The sequence below is a fragment of the Schistocerca piceifrons genome, chromosome 4, assembly GCF_021461385.2.
Source record: "Schistocerca piceifrons isolate TAMUIC-IGC-003096 chromosome 4, iqSchPice1.1, whole genome shotgun sequence".
Classification (NCBI taxonomy): domain Eukaryota; kingdom Metazoa; phylum Arthropoda; class Insecta; order Orthoptera; family Acrididae; genus Schistocerca; species Schistocerca piceifrons.
This window is the reverse complement of record NC_060141.1, coordinates 534,774,554-534,788,890: the sequence shown is the minus strand read 5'-3', so window position 1 is coordinate 534,788,890 and position 14,337 is coordinate 534,774,554.

Sequence of the window (14,337 nt, the reverse complement as noted above, 5' to 3'; positions counted from 1 at the left end):
TATGTAATTCCACATAACGTCTATATCTACATCATCATACTCCGCAAGCCACCCACTGATGTGTGACGGAGGATACTTTAGATACCGCTATCTGATCACTCCAACCCTGTTCCATTCGCGAATAGTGCATGGGAAGAATAATTGTCGGTAAACCTCTGTATTGGCTCTAAGTTCTTGAATTTTTTCCTCGTGGTCAATACGCAAGATGTGTGTGTGGTGAAAAAATAAGTTGTCTGACTACTCCTGAAAAGTGCTGTCCCGAAATTTCAATAGTAAATCTCTCTGTGATGCACAACGCCTCTTTTGTAACGTCTGCCCGTGGACTTTGTTTAGCATCTCCGTAACGCTCTCTCGCCAGCTGAACGATCCCGTGACGAAACGCGCCGCTCTTCGTTGGATCTTCTCTATCTTCGCTGTCAGTTCTACCTGATGGGGATCCCAAAGAGATGAACAATACTGAAGAATCGGGAGAACAAGCGCCTTGTAAGCCACTTCTTTCGTGGATGAGTTGAATTTCCTTCACCGTTCATCAATTCTCTGCGGTTCGTTTTGAAAACTCTTACTATCTTCAGGCGCTGCTACATTGGTATAGATAACTACGTCATCTGCGTATTCGCAGATGATGCAGTTGTCTATACCAAAGTGCATCCGACGCTTTCTACTAGATCAGTTATATAAATTGTAAACAGCAACGGTCCTATCACAATTCCCTGTAGTACTTCAGATATTACCTTTACATCTGTAGATTTAGTTCCGTGAAGATCTAACATTCTGCGTGGTGTCTGTTGTTTTATATCGTGTCTCCCTACCACTTTCGCGCAACGACGCTCTGAGCATTTTTTTTAGGGAATTGACTAGTTTGAACTTGGGACCTGTTGCTGGTAAGGAGACGTCAGACCGCACATGACATGTAGAGTTCAGAAGAGTTCAGTGAGACTAGCGATGATACAACCAAATACTTAATGATTTCAGCATCAGCCCCACTGCACTCCTTGTAAAGGAATCTTAATACTAACTAAATGTAGTGGAAGGGGTTCAAGGCTTTCCTATTTTTAGTTAGCTGGTAAAATAACGTCGAAAAGGCAATTAAGTTTACCGTTGGAATTTTTATTCTACTCACAAAACATTGTTTATAAATTGCACTATTGATAAAAGGAAATGTTTTAATACAGGATGGTAAAAACCAACAAAAATGTGAACGAATATTCCCTGAATGGGTTTCCAAGTTCTACAATGGATCGAAGGATGACCTATGCCATATCACATCTATAATCTAGGTTTCAATTAAGTTTCACAAAAGAGAAAACTATCAAAATGGTCTACAGTGACCCTCAATTATCTTTAATTACTTATCTAACTTGTCATAATTACAGTGGCTGATGTGGCTTCTCAATAACTATATAACAGAAAAATCATCGCGTTTCAGATTTTTACTTCACGTGGCAAATGTTAACACCATGAGCTTTAATTGACGATCGACACTAGTATTACACAAAAAGGGGGTGTAACAGATGATACTTCTGCAGTTCTGAGTGAAGCTTTATGCGCTGTTATGCGGCATCGCGTGCGTTCATTACCTTGTTGGTGTTTGTCAGGGGGCGGCGGGCAGCACAGCTCCGCTCACCTCGCCGTTTCGGAAGCAACTCTCTCCTAACTTCTCCTTACTACAATTTACCGAAGTTGGTTTAAAAAAACTATCTGGCTGTGTTTTCATCTGACCAATCAGTGTCTCAATGTTAACCTTAAGCTCTGCCTACAAAAATTCTGTCTATCCAATGAGAAACGTTATACTTTTCGTGGTGGGGCAATGTTTTTAAGGTTTGCAACGTAACAGAGACGCGAAAAAGTCTCACGCTAAAACTTGCGACTGGGGTGGCCCTTTTTGTGTTATGGTAAGATCTATACTGTTCTTGTGGACGGCTCTAGCTTTTACCATGGGCTGGGGGTGGTCCTAGCGGTTAGCTGGCGACGTGGTTGTCCGTCCCTTATCGTAGGGCCTTCCAGCTTTACACGGTTCTGCTCTCGGCTTCTGTTCTCGTTTCTCCCCTCGGAACTGTGTCTGTCTCACGATGGGAAGGTTTGAGATGCATTTAGGCATTCTTGTGTTAGTCTGTGGTATTCCATTTGCTCACTCGTTACTTGTATTGCTTTGGTTAATTTCATGTCACGATTTATAAGGAGCTATGAGACATACTACTGGATTTGCATATCATGTCAGGGTTTTCACGGAAGGTGTTGGATTTGCCTGATACCGTACATATCATCACCCTTCGAACTTAATTTTTGCACTGAAGTTAGGTAATGATTGAATCATTGCCTAAGTCAGTCAATAATTATTCCGTTATCTAAATTTTGTTGCCTACTGTTCAGCCACGTTATTCTGGTTCCATGCTAGTTTGTATTATTAATTTATATATTTATATTCTTCCACATTATTATCAAAAATATGTTTATATTGACAAGGGAAGAATATTTTTATTCTATTATAATCATTATTTTTTAATTATTTTCTTTCTTTATTTAATTGTGAAGTATGTTTTTTAAGAAGTTTGTTATCGAAAGTGAGGAGTCTTTCACATCGATTTTCTTAGAAATATTGTTGTTATAAATGTAGTAATTAAGTAAAATCTATTCCCAACACATTTTCTAAATATCATGTACAAGTGAGACGTTTTTGTTTCTAGATACTCATTTCAACGTTGTTAAACTAACAAATAAGAATTATTTCCAAGAATTGCTTTGACAAAGAAATATACATACACAAGTATTTCAAGTATTGAGATATTATCCTAACAAATGGTACAAATGTTAGAAAAAGGGAAAACATCCAACAAGATAACTTTTTATTCTTTGTTTTTATAAGGAGAAAATAAGTAAAATATAGTTATTCGTTTATTTTTGTGAGGAGAAAATAAGTGGCATATAGTTTTAGTGTTTATTATGCCTTACTTTTGTTCTTTATATACTGTCAATTTCAGAACTAATGACTTATTTTTATCGATAGTCTATTTTCTTACTTACGTCCATAGTCAATGACTGTTATTTTGTAGTTTATTAGCTATCTGGTGTGCTTAACATATTTAGTTTTTCATACGTTTCTTTTGCACAATTCCTACATCACATAATTTCATTTCACACATTCACACAATCCTATGAATGTTTAAGCATGAGGTTGGCTAATATTTTTTGCATGAACGTGATGGACTTGAGCGAGATGGATGTGGGCAAGTATTTGATGCACAGCTTCATTAGTCGTTCCTTGTTGGCTTTGCAAATGTGTGTTGCTGTTGTGGAGGTCTCATAATGGAATGAAGCTGTGAGTGCAGAATCTCGTGGTTTACTGGCTTTGTATACATGACAGTCATCGTTATGTATCGCTGAAAGCAGTCGTTTTTCGTTGTAATACTTCACAGATGACTAGTTTACTATAGGATAGGGCTTTCGGAAGGTATGTCGTCTATTCTCCACCCATCTTCTTTCTTGGTCTCAATCTTGCGAATCTTCAACTTCTGTTCTTCCTGCTATTTCTCTGCTTCTTACTTGCTTCTTGGTTCTTCTCTGGGAAGGATATGGAAATATTTATTGATAACTAGTCGCTTTGAAGTTCTCCTCTTAGTAACAGTTTGATAAATTGTTTGGGCGTGTCGTTTTTACTTTGTGAAAGTTTTCTTCAGTTTAGTGCATCAGCGTGCTGTTTAATATCAGTAGTGTGATTTTTACACAATTTTTTTTTTTTTGCCAGTGGTGGCTTGCTCAAGCGATCTTCTCATTGGGCCGTTTTTTGATCACTCCACTGAGTCGGGGCGTCCCGGAGTTTACGAGCGGTGAATGTCCAGAGTTTGCTTGTCGGTCCCTGCACCGATCCCTTCCGTGTTCCGCCACTCTGTGGTTCCGTCTCCTGTCCCAGCAGGGTTCCGCCACGCTGTGGTTCAGCAGATTTACTGCCCACTTCAGCTACCCTCTGTTGGTCTCACTGTCCTTTCCCTTCTCTCGATGCTTCAGCCTTGTAGGAATCGTGTCTTGCTAATTATGTCCTTTTCTTTCTTGATACTTCTCACGTTGCAACTTGTGGGTCGTTGCATCTGGTCTTTGTTGGAGTTTTTACAATGGTTCTTACAAAGAGTTTTACTTATAATCATCTAACATATGTCTAGTACCTACATTGTTTTACGCCTTCTTAAAAAGCTTTACAAATTTCGGCGCCCTTTCCATGTTATAATTCTAAGATATTTTGAGTTTTAACTTCTACAAAAATCCTCTAATTAGTTTATTTTTTATTTTTTGTGTAGTGTTGTGGTGTATAGCAATTTAGTATTTCATGCTGTTAGACTATCTATGCTTTATCCCTTCACCTTAATGTATGGTACTATTGGTGTTATTTTTGTTTTTGTTTTTATTGAAACTACTTTCTTTTTCCCACCTTCCTCTCTCTTCATTCTTCTTTCTCCTGATGATCTTATCTGCAACATAATCTTGAAATATTGTGCTGATTATTTACCAGTAATAAAATTAATCTTCAAACTTGTACTGAAAGTGTTTAATACTGCCAATCTTAGGTAAAAATACCACTGCTTTATCTCGTAAAATAACCTCTAATTCACTTTTACTATGTTCCGAAATACCTTGAACTTCTTGCAATTTTTCTTCGATTTCTTTATGGACTTCTAACATGAGTTGAGGCGATTCCCCCTTTTGTGCATACCATTCTAATTCTTCATCCTCTTTATCTCACGTCATTCTTAATTGTTTGTTTATAACTGGTATTTCTTCTAATTTTAGCTTTTGCTCAAAGAGAAGTGTGACATTCCCGAATGTTACGCTGCCTTTCCCCATATCTATTATTGCTCGTCTCTCATTTACAAAATCTGCACCTATAATCAAATCTACAGTTAGTTTAGGTATAATCACGAAGTTGGCTTTGATCTTTTGACCTTGACACGAAAGAGTTAACCTTGTTTGTCTCGTAACTTCCGCAGCATTGTTTCTAATAGGACCTCTTACTTTAATCTTATGTGTTTTCAGAACTGGCAATTCCTCATTGGCATTACACTGCATGAATAAATTTTCTGAGATCGCAGTCAGTTCACTTCCGCTAACAATTACAATATTGACTGGGATATGCTTTACCATGGCCTTCACAATTGGTTGAATTAGAAAGGGTTGGTTCTGTTCTTCTTCTTCTTGCATCAACGGATCCTCCACTGAATCATACATGATTTTTTTTAGGAATTTCCCTTGTGAATTCGAACTTTCTGTAGGATAAGCTTCGACTACTACTTCTCTCTCTTTTATTTCCTCTTCTCTATTTCTTCCTTCATTTACGCTTTCTTCAACATCCTCTTCTTTTTCCTCATCCTCATCTATCTTCTCCTTCTTCGTCGCTACTTCCACATAATCGCACCTAAATGCTCTGATTATCGCTTCTTAACTTCTTTCATTATATACGTTGGGTTGTGTGCCCACTCGCAACTTATTTTCAACTTCTTTCGACTGCGCATTATCCTCATTGAATTCGCTTTCCCTGGTTTCCATCTCAAATAGATCTGCAATACTCATTACTTCGTCCTTTCCTCCTACATTCGTTGTGCATGCCTCTGGTAATTCATCTTCCTCGTCAGTATTCTCCCAATTAATTTCATCCCAACACGATATTGTTATTTTCTTGTCATCGTTTTCATCTGGTCCCTGCGGATTTGTTTCTTCCTTCTTCTCTTCTCGTCATAAGATCTTTACTTCTCTGTTCAAGGTGCTGCAATTTTCCTGGGTCGGTGCGTCATTGTCTTTGGCATGGGCGCTTAGCTGTCAATTCGTACGTTTATCGGGGTTTGGTGGTCTTACCTCCACCTCTTCTATCTGTATTCTCTTTTCTTGTTCAGCTTGTTGATAGTGGTTTCTTTGTTGATAATTTTTCGGTCTATTGGTTCTCCAGTACCCATTCCGGTTGTCGTTATTCCCTCTGTAATAGTTGTTGCTGTTCCTGGGTGAATTATAGTTATTGCCATATTCTCTTCTAAATCTGTAACCGGTTCTTTGTTGAAATCTATTGTCGTTTCTTGGTGCGAAGTTATCACATGGTTCGTAATTATTGTTTCTTCGTACTGTGTCTTGTGGATTCCACTGCTTTTTGCTTCCGTTTTCACGTGCGCTTCGTCTTTTTCTTGCGTCATCTTCCGAAAATATGAACTCTAGTTCCCTTAGAATACCTTTAAATGCTTCGACGTCATTGCCTCCGCGACCTACTAATGATTGCTGGTATTTCAATAGTAGCTTCATCGCGCATAATTTAATCAACTCTCCGTCACTGTATGGTACATCTAAGCATTGATTTTTCTTTGCCATTAATTCGAAAAATTTCACGGGACTCTTCTCTCCTGAATTTTCAGAATATGGGTTCTGTAATAATTCGTACTTCACTCTGTTCTGTGCTTCGCTGGACCAATAACGTGAGAGAAACTTCTCTCTGAAATCTTCGTACGATCGGCATGTCGCTGCAACATTTTGCATGGTTTCTGCAATTGTTCCTGACATGTGTGCACATATAAAGTCCAATTTGTGTGATACCGTTCAGTGTTCTGGTAATCCTACTCGGAATTGATCAATAAAAGTTGGTGGATGTAGTGAATTTCCTTCTCGAAAGTGTTGAAATTTTCTGACTGTGAGGAAATGATCGTTGTCGTACTTCGTTATAGTTCCATATGAAATTCGCTATTCTTCGCCACTTTTGTTTCTGATCATTTCTCCCGTCGTTCTTTCCGGTTGTGGTAGATCCATTGGATATTGTCCACTGTAACTTTCGCCTACCCTTGCGTAGTATCGTTGGAGTGGTACGCAATAATTTTCTTCCGTCGGTTGTGAACGTGTAGCTGAATGCATTGCACAGTACTCTTCACGACCTGGCTTCCCATTGTCAGGTATTGGTTCGGTATCTTGTCTGGCTAACCTTGCTGCTTCATTGCACGGTCGAAACTGTCTTGAAACATAAATTTGTGGTTCTACATGTGTTTGTGAGGACGTTTGTTCATCAAGAATTTCGAAACGTGTTTGTTGCTGTGCAGGTTGTCTGATTTCACGTATGTTACTTTCCGCCTGTGATTGGAATCGCAAATGCATAATATGTTCGTTAATTGCTTGTTTTTCCGGTGCTGTTACGGATATGGATGTGGTTGCAGACTCTGTGCTTGTTCGATCCTGTTCACTACGCTCTTCAATGGTTTGCAACAACTCTGTTCGCAATTTCTGAAATTGTCGCTTCGTTTGCGCTTCTATTTTGACTATGCAGTTATCATATCTTTTCAGCGCTGTTTTTGTGATACGTTTGTGTAACACACTGTTTTCAACAATTTAACGCGCTGTACCTGCTGCTTGTCTAGTAATTATGTTTATCTGTGTCTCTAGTTTCTTGACTTCTCCCTGGGTGTTGTTACGTAATGTCTTGATCTCGTCCTGAATGTCATTACGCAATGTTTGTACGTCCACTTGTACCTTGTCAATGTCTGTTCTCAATTGATTGTGACCTGTTATTAAGTTTCCTATCACTTCTCGAGATTCTTTTGCCTCGTCTTCAATATGACTTAGGTGTAACTGAATTTATTTGTTTTGTTCTTTAATCTCACGCGTTTGTCTCGTGGTTTCTGCATTCTGAATTTGAATTTGGTTCGCTATGTCTTTATTTTACCTTGTCATGGTTTCCGTAATTTGTTGTAATAATTCTGCCAGATTGGTGGATCCTATTGCGTTTTCTTCCGACATCTTGCGCTCTGTGTTTTTGCCCAAGTGTTGGTTCGCAACCAATTGCATTGAACTGTGCTGTGACACGTTTCTGCTCGCATTCCTTGTACTCTGTGGTGAGGGAGATTACTTGTACTATGGGTTCTACGTATTCAAGACGCAAGTTGGAATCCTCATCGACTGTCTCTCTACTTTCCTGCTCCTGTGTCGTATGCTGACTTACGTTTTCTATGCCTTGACGTACACTCGACAGCAAAAACAGTGGGTCACCCCTGAATTCCAACGTGTAGGCTGCACCTGAATGTATGCAACCAACATAGTATATCTGTGTTGCACATAGTCGCAACCCTCCACAGTACAGTCGTTGTAAGATACACAATTGGTACCGCTAGAGACTATTAGAGTACACCAGTCTTTATGACAGTCCGTCCAGATGTAAAGTAACACCACGATAGTACAGAAGAGATCAGACAGTCCTTAACGTTTGTAAACTAAACTTAATTACAATAAGTGACATTTCAAATGTTATGGGACAACTAGTTTTGTCTCATAAATCGTTCAGTAATCCTCAGGCACAACTAAATATTTGAGACAGTATACAGATATATAAAGTTGTATGGCAATTGGAAACAAGTTCTTTGCTGTCTAAAAGGTTTATCCAACACATGCTGAACGTCGTTCAACGTTCAACGGGGAGTGGTTTCGCATCAACTTTATGTAATACTAAGCAGTTAAAAAAAAAAAAAAAAACGTGACTAACGGCGGCAATCACTCTACGGAAATCCCAACATTAACAGCGAATCACAAGTAATATCATTGTTCACATTACTCATCAACTGTTACTTGTACACGAAGCTGTACTCAAATGACATGACCAACGTCTTCGTTCTGGATCCGGATGCAAACCCAGAACGTAAAGCCATTGTTAACCAAGCAGAGCTTTGTGCCTTACCGAGACTCGATCACTAGGCAGAAAGAGACGTCAAATATTGACGTTTGCACCAGTATCAGTTGTCAATTCTCAACTTGAACGTAAATGACGATAATGTTTGTACGAAAGCAGGAACCCTAACATGACAGTTACCTTCTTGGTAATTAACCTGGAAAGACGTTGTATAGTGTTGCATTGTCAAGGAATAAAGGATGCACATGTTTAAAATTGAAATGCCATCATGTAATTCTGGGGACAAGGATGCGAACCCAGCACCTAATCGGATTGTTGAATAAGTACATAAAATCAGAATGTAGATACCACAGCTTGTCACCAGTAGTGGGGTTGGAACCTTAAATGATGACTGAAGTTGTATTGCCTGACCGAGATTCGAAACCGGCGCCTACCGCCGTCGTTGTCTAACCGGAAACAGACGAGAAATGTCCAATGTTGGTCCACCATCAGAGAAATGTGCACACGTTTAACTAGAAATAAGGTGACGAAAACGTCTATGCTGACTGAGAGTCGAACGCCGCACACATGGTTATGAAGACACGTTAATAATCAACTTCATATTCAGTAGTAGCTAGGAGTAGCATGTTTAGTTGCAACCCTTAAGGCCTTAGTCATTCCTAGTAACGTGCTGCCTAATATCTCCGATATCATGATGGTAATTTATAAGTGGATTGACTGCCGTAAAGAGCAATGTTCTCTAGTAGTCGTGTATCATTGAGATGTAAATTAAGTGCCTCAGCAGAAAGTAATTTCCGTCGTGCAGCACGTATTGTTTCAGAGACACTGAGTACATGTTATAAGTACACAAAACGTGTATTATATGCTAAGTATATACTATTATTTGGAGAAGTTGCCGCCAAACCTGTTTACTTTTACATTCCGCTTAGTTGTCGTGGTTGAATACAGGTTTTCTTAAGGCTACATCTAATGCACAGCGCTTGCAAGAATGTATAGTTTCCTGCGTCGTGCTATTGCTAGCTAGGTGAAATATTTTGTGGTAGCTATGTTTAAAATGAATGTATTTTTGAAAGTATTGTTCGTCAAATATTTGAATAAATCGTCAACTGTACGTGTGCCTGCACATGTTGTAGTATAATAGCTGTAGCTGCCTTAGTTTGTACTACAGACTTGGGTAGGTTAAGTGTAACTTTTGATCCTTCAAGGGATAATCGTGGCCATGCGGCCCGGGTCTGTACTAGCCACGGCTCGCGAGCTACGGGCCAACCAGCCTGGTCGAGGCGAGACGCAAGTGAGCGAGCTGGCGGAGGCGTTGGTGGGCCAACAGCCCGGGACGAGCCAGCACGGCTGCGCCGCATGCCTCTGCCTCTGCCGCTCCGTTTGACGTAAATATGTTTACCTCCTCTCCTGGAATCAGTATAAGAGCGGCAAGCAGAAATACACATCAGGCTGTCTGCCGTAATGGCTCACTGGGAGAGGTCTATTCGAGGTAGAGTCAAAAAATGGTTCAAATGGCTCTGAGCACTATGGGACTCAACATCTGAGGTCATCAGTCCCCTAGAACTTAGAACTACTTAAACCTAACTAACCTAAGGACATCACACACATCCATGCCCGAGGCAGGATTCGAACCTGCGAGCGTAGCGGTCGCGCGGTTCCAGACTGAAGCGCCTAGAACCGCTCGGCCACTCCGGCCAGCCAAGGTAGAGTGGTCGCTCTCATTGAGGAAGGTGGATGTTCCATCAGAGAAGCTGGCAGACGATATGGCGTAACACACACCACTGCAACGAGGTGGTGGAGGATCTGCCTTGAAAGAGAGACCACCAACAGGACTCCTGGCTCGGGCAGGAAGAGAGTGATCTCACAGCAGGAAGACAGGGACCTAGTGTCTACGAGCAGAGAAAATCCCTTTCTGAACGCGAAGCAATTGCGGCGGGAAACCAACTTCCCCGGCTCCAGTGACACGATTCGCCGAAGGCTGAGGGACGCTGGACTGCATGCACAACGATCCGCCGTGAAACAAGAGCTCAGCGAAGACAACGTTTTATACCGGCTAGCATTTGCGGAGCTCCATCTGAGGGCGCCGTGGGACAAAGTCATTTTCACTGATGAGAAGGTGTTTTCCACCAATAACGACGGTCCAAGAATCGTTTACAGGCCGCAAGGGACTCGCCATCGACGCTAATATGTAACCACGACGAGAAGAAGTGGCCGGCTATCTGTTACCTGCTGGGGTTGGAATTCTGCAAGAAGGGCGGGAATTCTTCACAGGATAAAAGGAACTCTGGACAGCGCGCAGTATGCCCACATATTGGAAAATGTGATGCTTCCGTCAGTGCGAATGCAGTACGCAGAAGGGGACGTCACATTGGAAGAGGACCATTCTTCCATTCACAAGTCTGCATTTGTTCAGCACAGGCTCTCCACGATTGGCGTCAACGTCATGGACTGGCCGCCACGGGCGGCTGATACGAACTCCATGGAAAACATGTGGGCTGAGGTCGCCAGAACGTTAACAGAGAACTTTCCACGAAACCAACCAACTACTGCAGACGCTCTTTGGGACTGCGTCCTGGAAGCCTGGGAGGAAGTTGCTTCTTCAGCCTGTTACGTCCGACGGCTTATACATTCTGTGCCAAGACGCGTGATAGAAGTACAAGATAATGAAGGATTCTGGATAAAATATTAGAGTTCTTCAAATCTTTTGTTATGTCTTCTTTTTCGTCATTTTTCCTCATTGGGAGCTAGTGGAAGATCGCCGGCCGCTGGTGGCCGAGCGGTTCTGGCGCTAAAGTCTGGAACCGCGCGACCGCTACGGTCGCAGGTTCGAATCCTGCCTCGGGCATGGATGTGTGTGTTGTCCTTAGGTTAGTTAGGTTTAAGTAGTTCTAAGTTGTAGGGGACTTATGACCTCAATAGTTGAGTCCCATAGTGCTCAGAGCCATTTGAACCATTTTGAAGTGGAAGATCGCGTGGCAACAGAAAAGATGCAGTATGGGTTAGCTTTCCTTTGAGTTGGCCTTTTAATTCAAGTGGATTTCTTTTGAATATACAGTTTGTTAAGTATTCTATTTTGATTTCATTTATAACCTGTCTACATACGTACAAACTAATCAGCGTACATGGACTCTGTTGCAGTAGTTTTTGTTATTTCAAATACGTCTCTCTCTTCCCCTCCATCCATGAATACACCCTCCGTCCTCCACACAATACGCCAACGATTTCACATTATGTTTACTCGCCGCGCGGGATTAGCCGAGCGGTCTAAGGGGCCGCAGTCATGGACCGTGAGGCTGCTCCCGGCGGGGGTTCGAGACCTCCCTCGGGCATGGGTATGTATGTTTGTCCTTAGGATAATTTTGGTTAAGTAGTGTGTAAAATTAGGGACTGATGACCTTATCAGTTAAGTCCCATAAGATTTCACACACATTTGAACGCTTATGTTTACTCGTTGTTAATATCTCTTCTATTCTCTCTCACACTCTCTCTCTCTGACACAAGTGCCCTTCTATTACACTCCACCAAAACTTTGCAAACAAATCTAGCGGTTTCCAATGACGCTACATTTTCTCTTTTAATTGCTGCTGTCTTTACTCTCTATAATTCCTCTCACCACCTATGAAACCGTATTCTTTGATCTCCCCTTCCCTATAACCTATTCTTCGTCCTGAGAACAGTCCTTCCTTATCTCTCGGTCCTAAGATAAAACGAACTGTGGCACACATCTAAGTAAGCAATACTTTGGAAGCATTTCACGCTTATATTTTGCACTTCTATCCATTCCCAGATCCCGCCCTCCTTCCTGTTACGCGTCCCTTGACATCTGCTTCTACATCTAAATCAATACTCTGCAATTCATACTTTTGTGCTTGCAGGGGGTTCTGTGGTCTGGTGGATTAATGTTGCATTGATGTATAAAATGTGTAGGTTCACATCTCACGTCAGGTGTAGATTTTTAACACACACAAGTAGCTCTCCTTCACCCCTATTAACGACAATTGCAGAACGCCAGTAAGCTCCGTAGTTCAATATTGGCAGTAAAGATAACATCTCTTCGCTGCCGACTCGGCATTCGTTTGAGCTGTGACAGATGGAGAAACCCCGTAAGGCAGAGACTTTGTCACCAGGAAGCCGTCGTAAACTAGAAAATGTATTTCATTTAATGAACCAATGGCCATGTAAGTTCACAAGGCTCTTACTTTATTTGAAACTGAGACGTTGAAAATTGTGGTGCTGGACTGGGATTAGAATTCGATTTCACTGTGTTCCCGAAGATTGCAAACTCGTCTAGACGTCCTCGAAAGTCACCTATCTGGTTTAGAATCCTGATCAGCACAAAATATTCATTATTTCATTTCAAGCCGTAGCATGTGCACTCCGAATTACTGGTGAAAAATAGTTGCATTTTCAACGTCTCTTCGTGCGTTGTCAGCTGTAACGTGTTCGTTTCAACTCACAGCTACATAATGAGCTTTTTATCACAACATTACAAGATCAAACGTTTCCTTACATCTTTTCAAGTTCAAACATTCCTCTCCATCCTACTGGTGAAAACGGATTTGGAATTCACGTTGTGTTCGTTGTGATCACCAACGACGACATGTTGTGGATTCAATTTCTAGCCAGCAGAGTATTTTCCATCACATCATTGAAAGTGCAAACATGCCACTCCTAACTATTATTGGAAAAGAATTTAATAGTTAATGTTTCTTCATGACCGCGTGTGCGGGATTTGAATTCCATTCAGCACAGAACTTTTCGTAGCCTTAGGTCTAGCTAAACATGCGCCCATCTCGCTACTGGTGAACCAACAATAGTTATTTATCGTTTGTTCCTGGCTAGAAAACGGCGGTGCTAGATTCTGGGCTCGAATCCCAGTCAGGTAAATACAGTTCTATCGTCAATTAAGGTTACAGCATTTCGCTATTGGTGAAAACATTTGATATTTAACTCCTCATTTTATGCACAGTCGTGCTCAAAAGTATCCGAACGACTTGAATTGCATTTCACCTGATTGCCATGCGACCTACATATCGCAGCTGTCTAGCAGGTCCTCTAATTGCTCCTTGGTACAGTCGAGGTTACCATGAGAAAAAGATTGAATAATCAACGAAAGGATAACGTTCTACGAGTCAGGGTGTGGAATGTCAGAAGCTTAAACGTGGTAGGGAAACTAGAAAATCTGAAAAGGGAAATGCAAAGGCTCAATCTAGATATAGTAGGGGTCAGTGAAGTGAAGTGGAAGGAAGACAAGGATCTCTGGTCAGATGATTATCGGGTAATATGAACAGCAGCAGAAAATGGTATAACAGGTGTAGGATTCGTTATGGATAGGAAGGTAGGGCAGAGGGTGTGTTACTGTGAACAGTTCAGTGACCGGGTTGTTCTAATCAGAATCGACAGCAAACCAACACCGACAACGATAGTTCAGGTATACATGCCAACGTCGCAAGTTGAAGATGAACAGATAGAGAAAGTGTATGACGATATTGAAAGGGTAATGCAGTATGTAAAGGGGGACCAAAATCTAATAGTAATGGGCGACTGGAATGCAGTTGTAGGGGAAGGAGTATTCAAGAATCACTAGATGAGGACGTATACTTGGAAAAGGCCGGGAGATACAGGAAGATTTCAATTAGATTACATCATGGTCAGACAGAGATTCCGAAATCAGATACTGGATTGTAAGGCGTACCCAGGAGCAG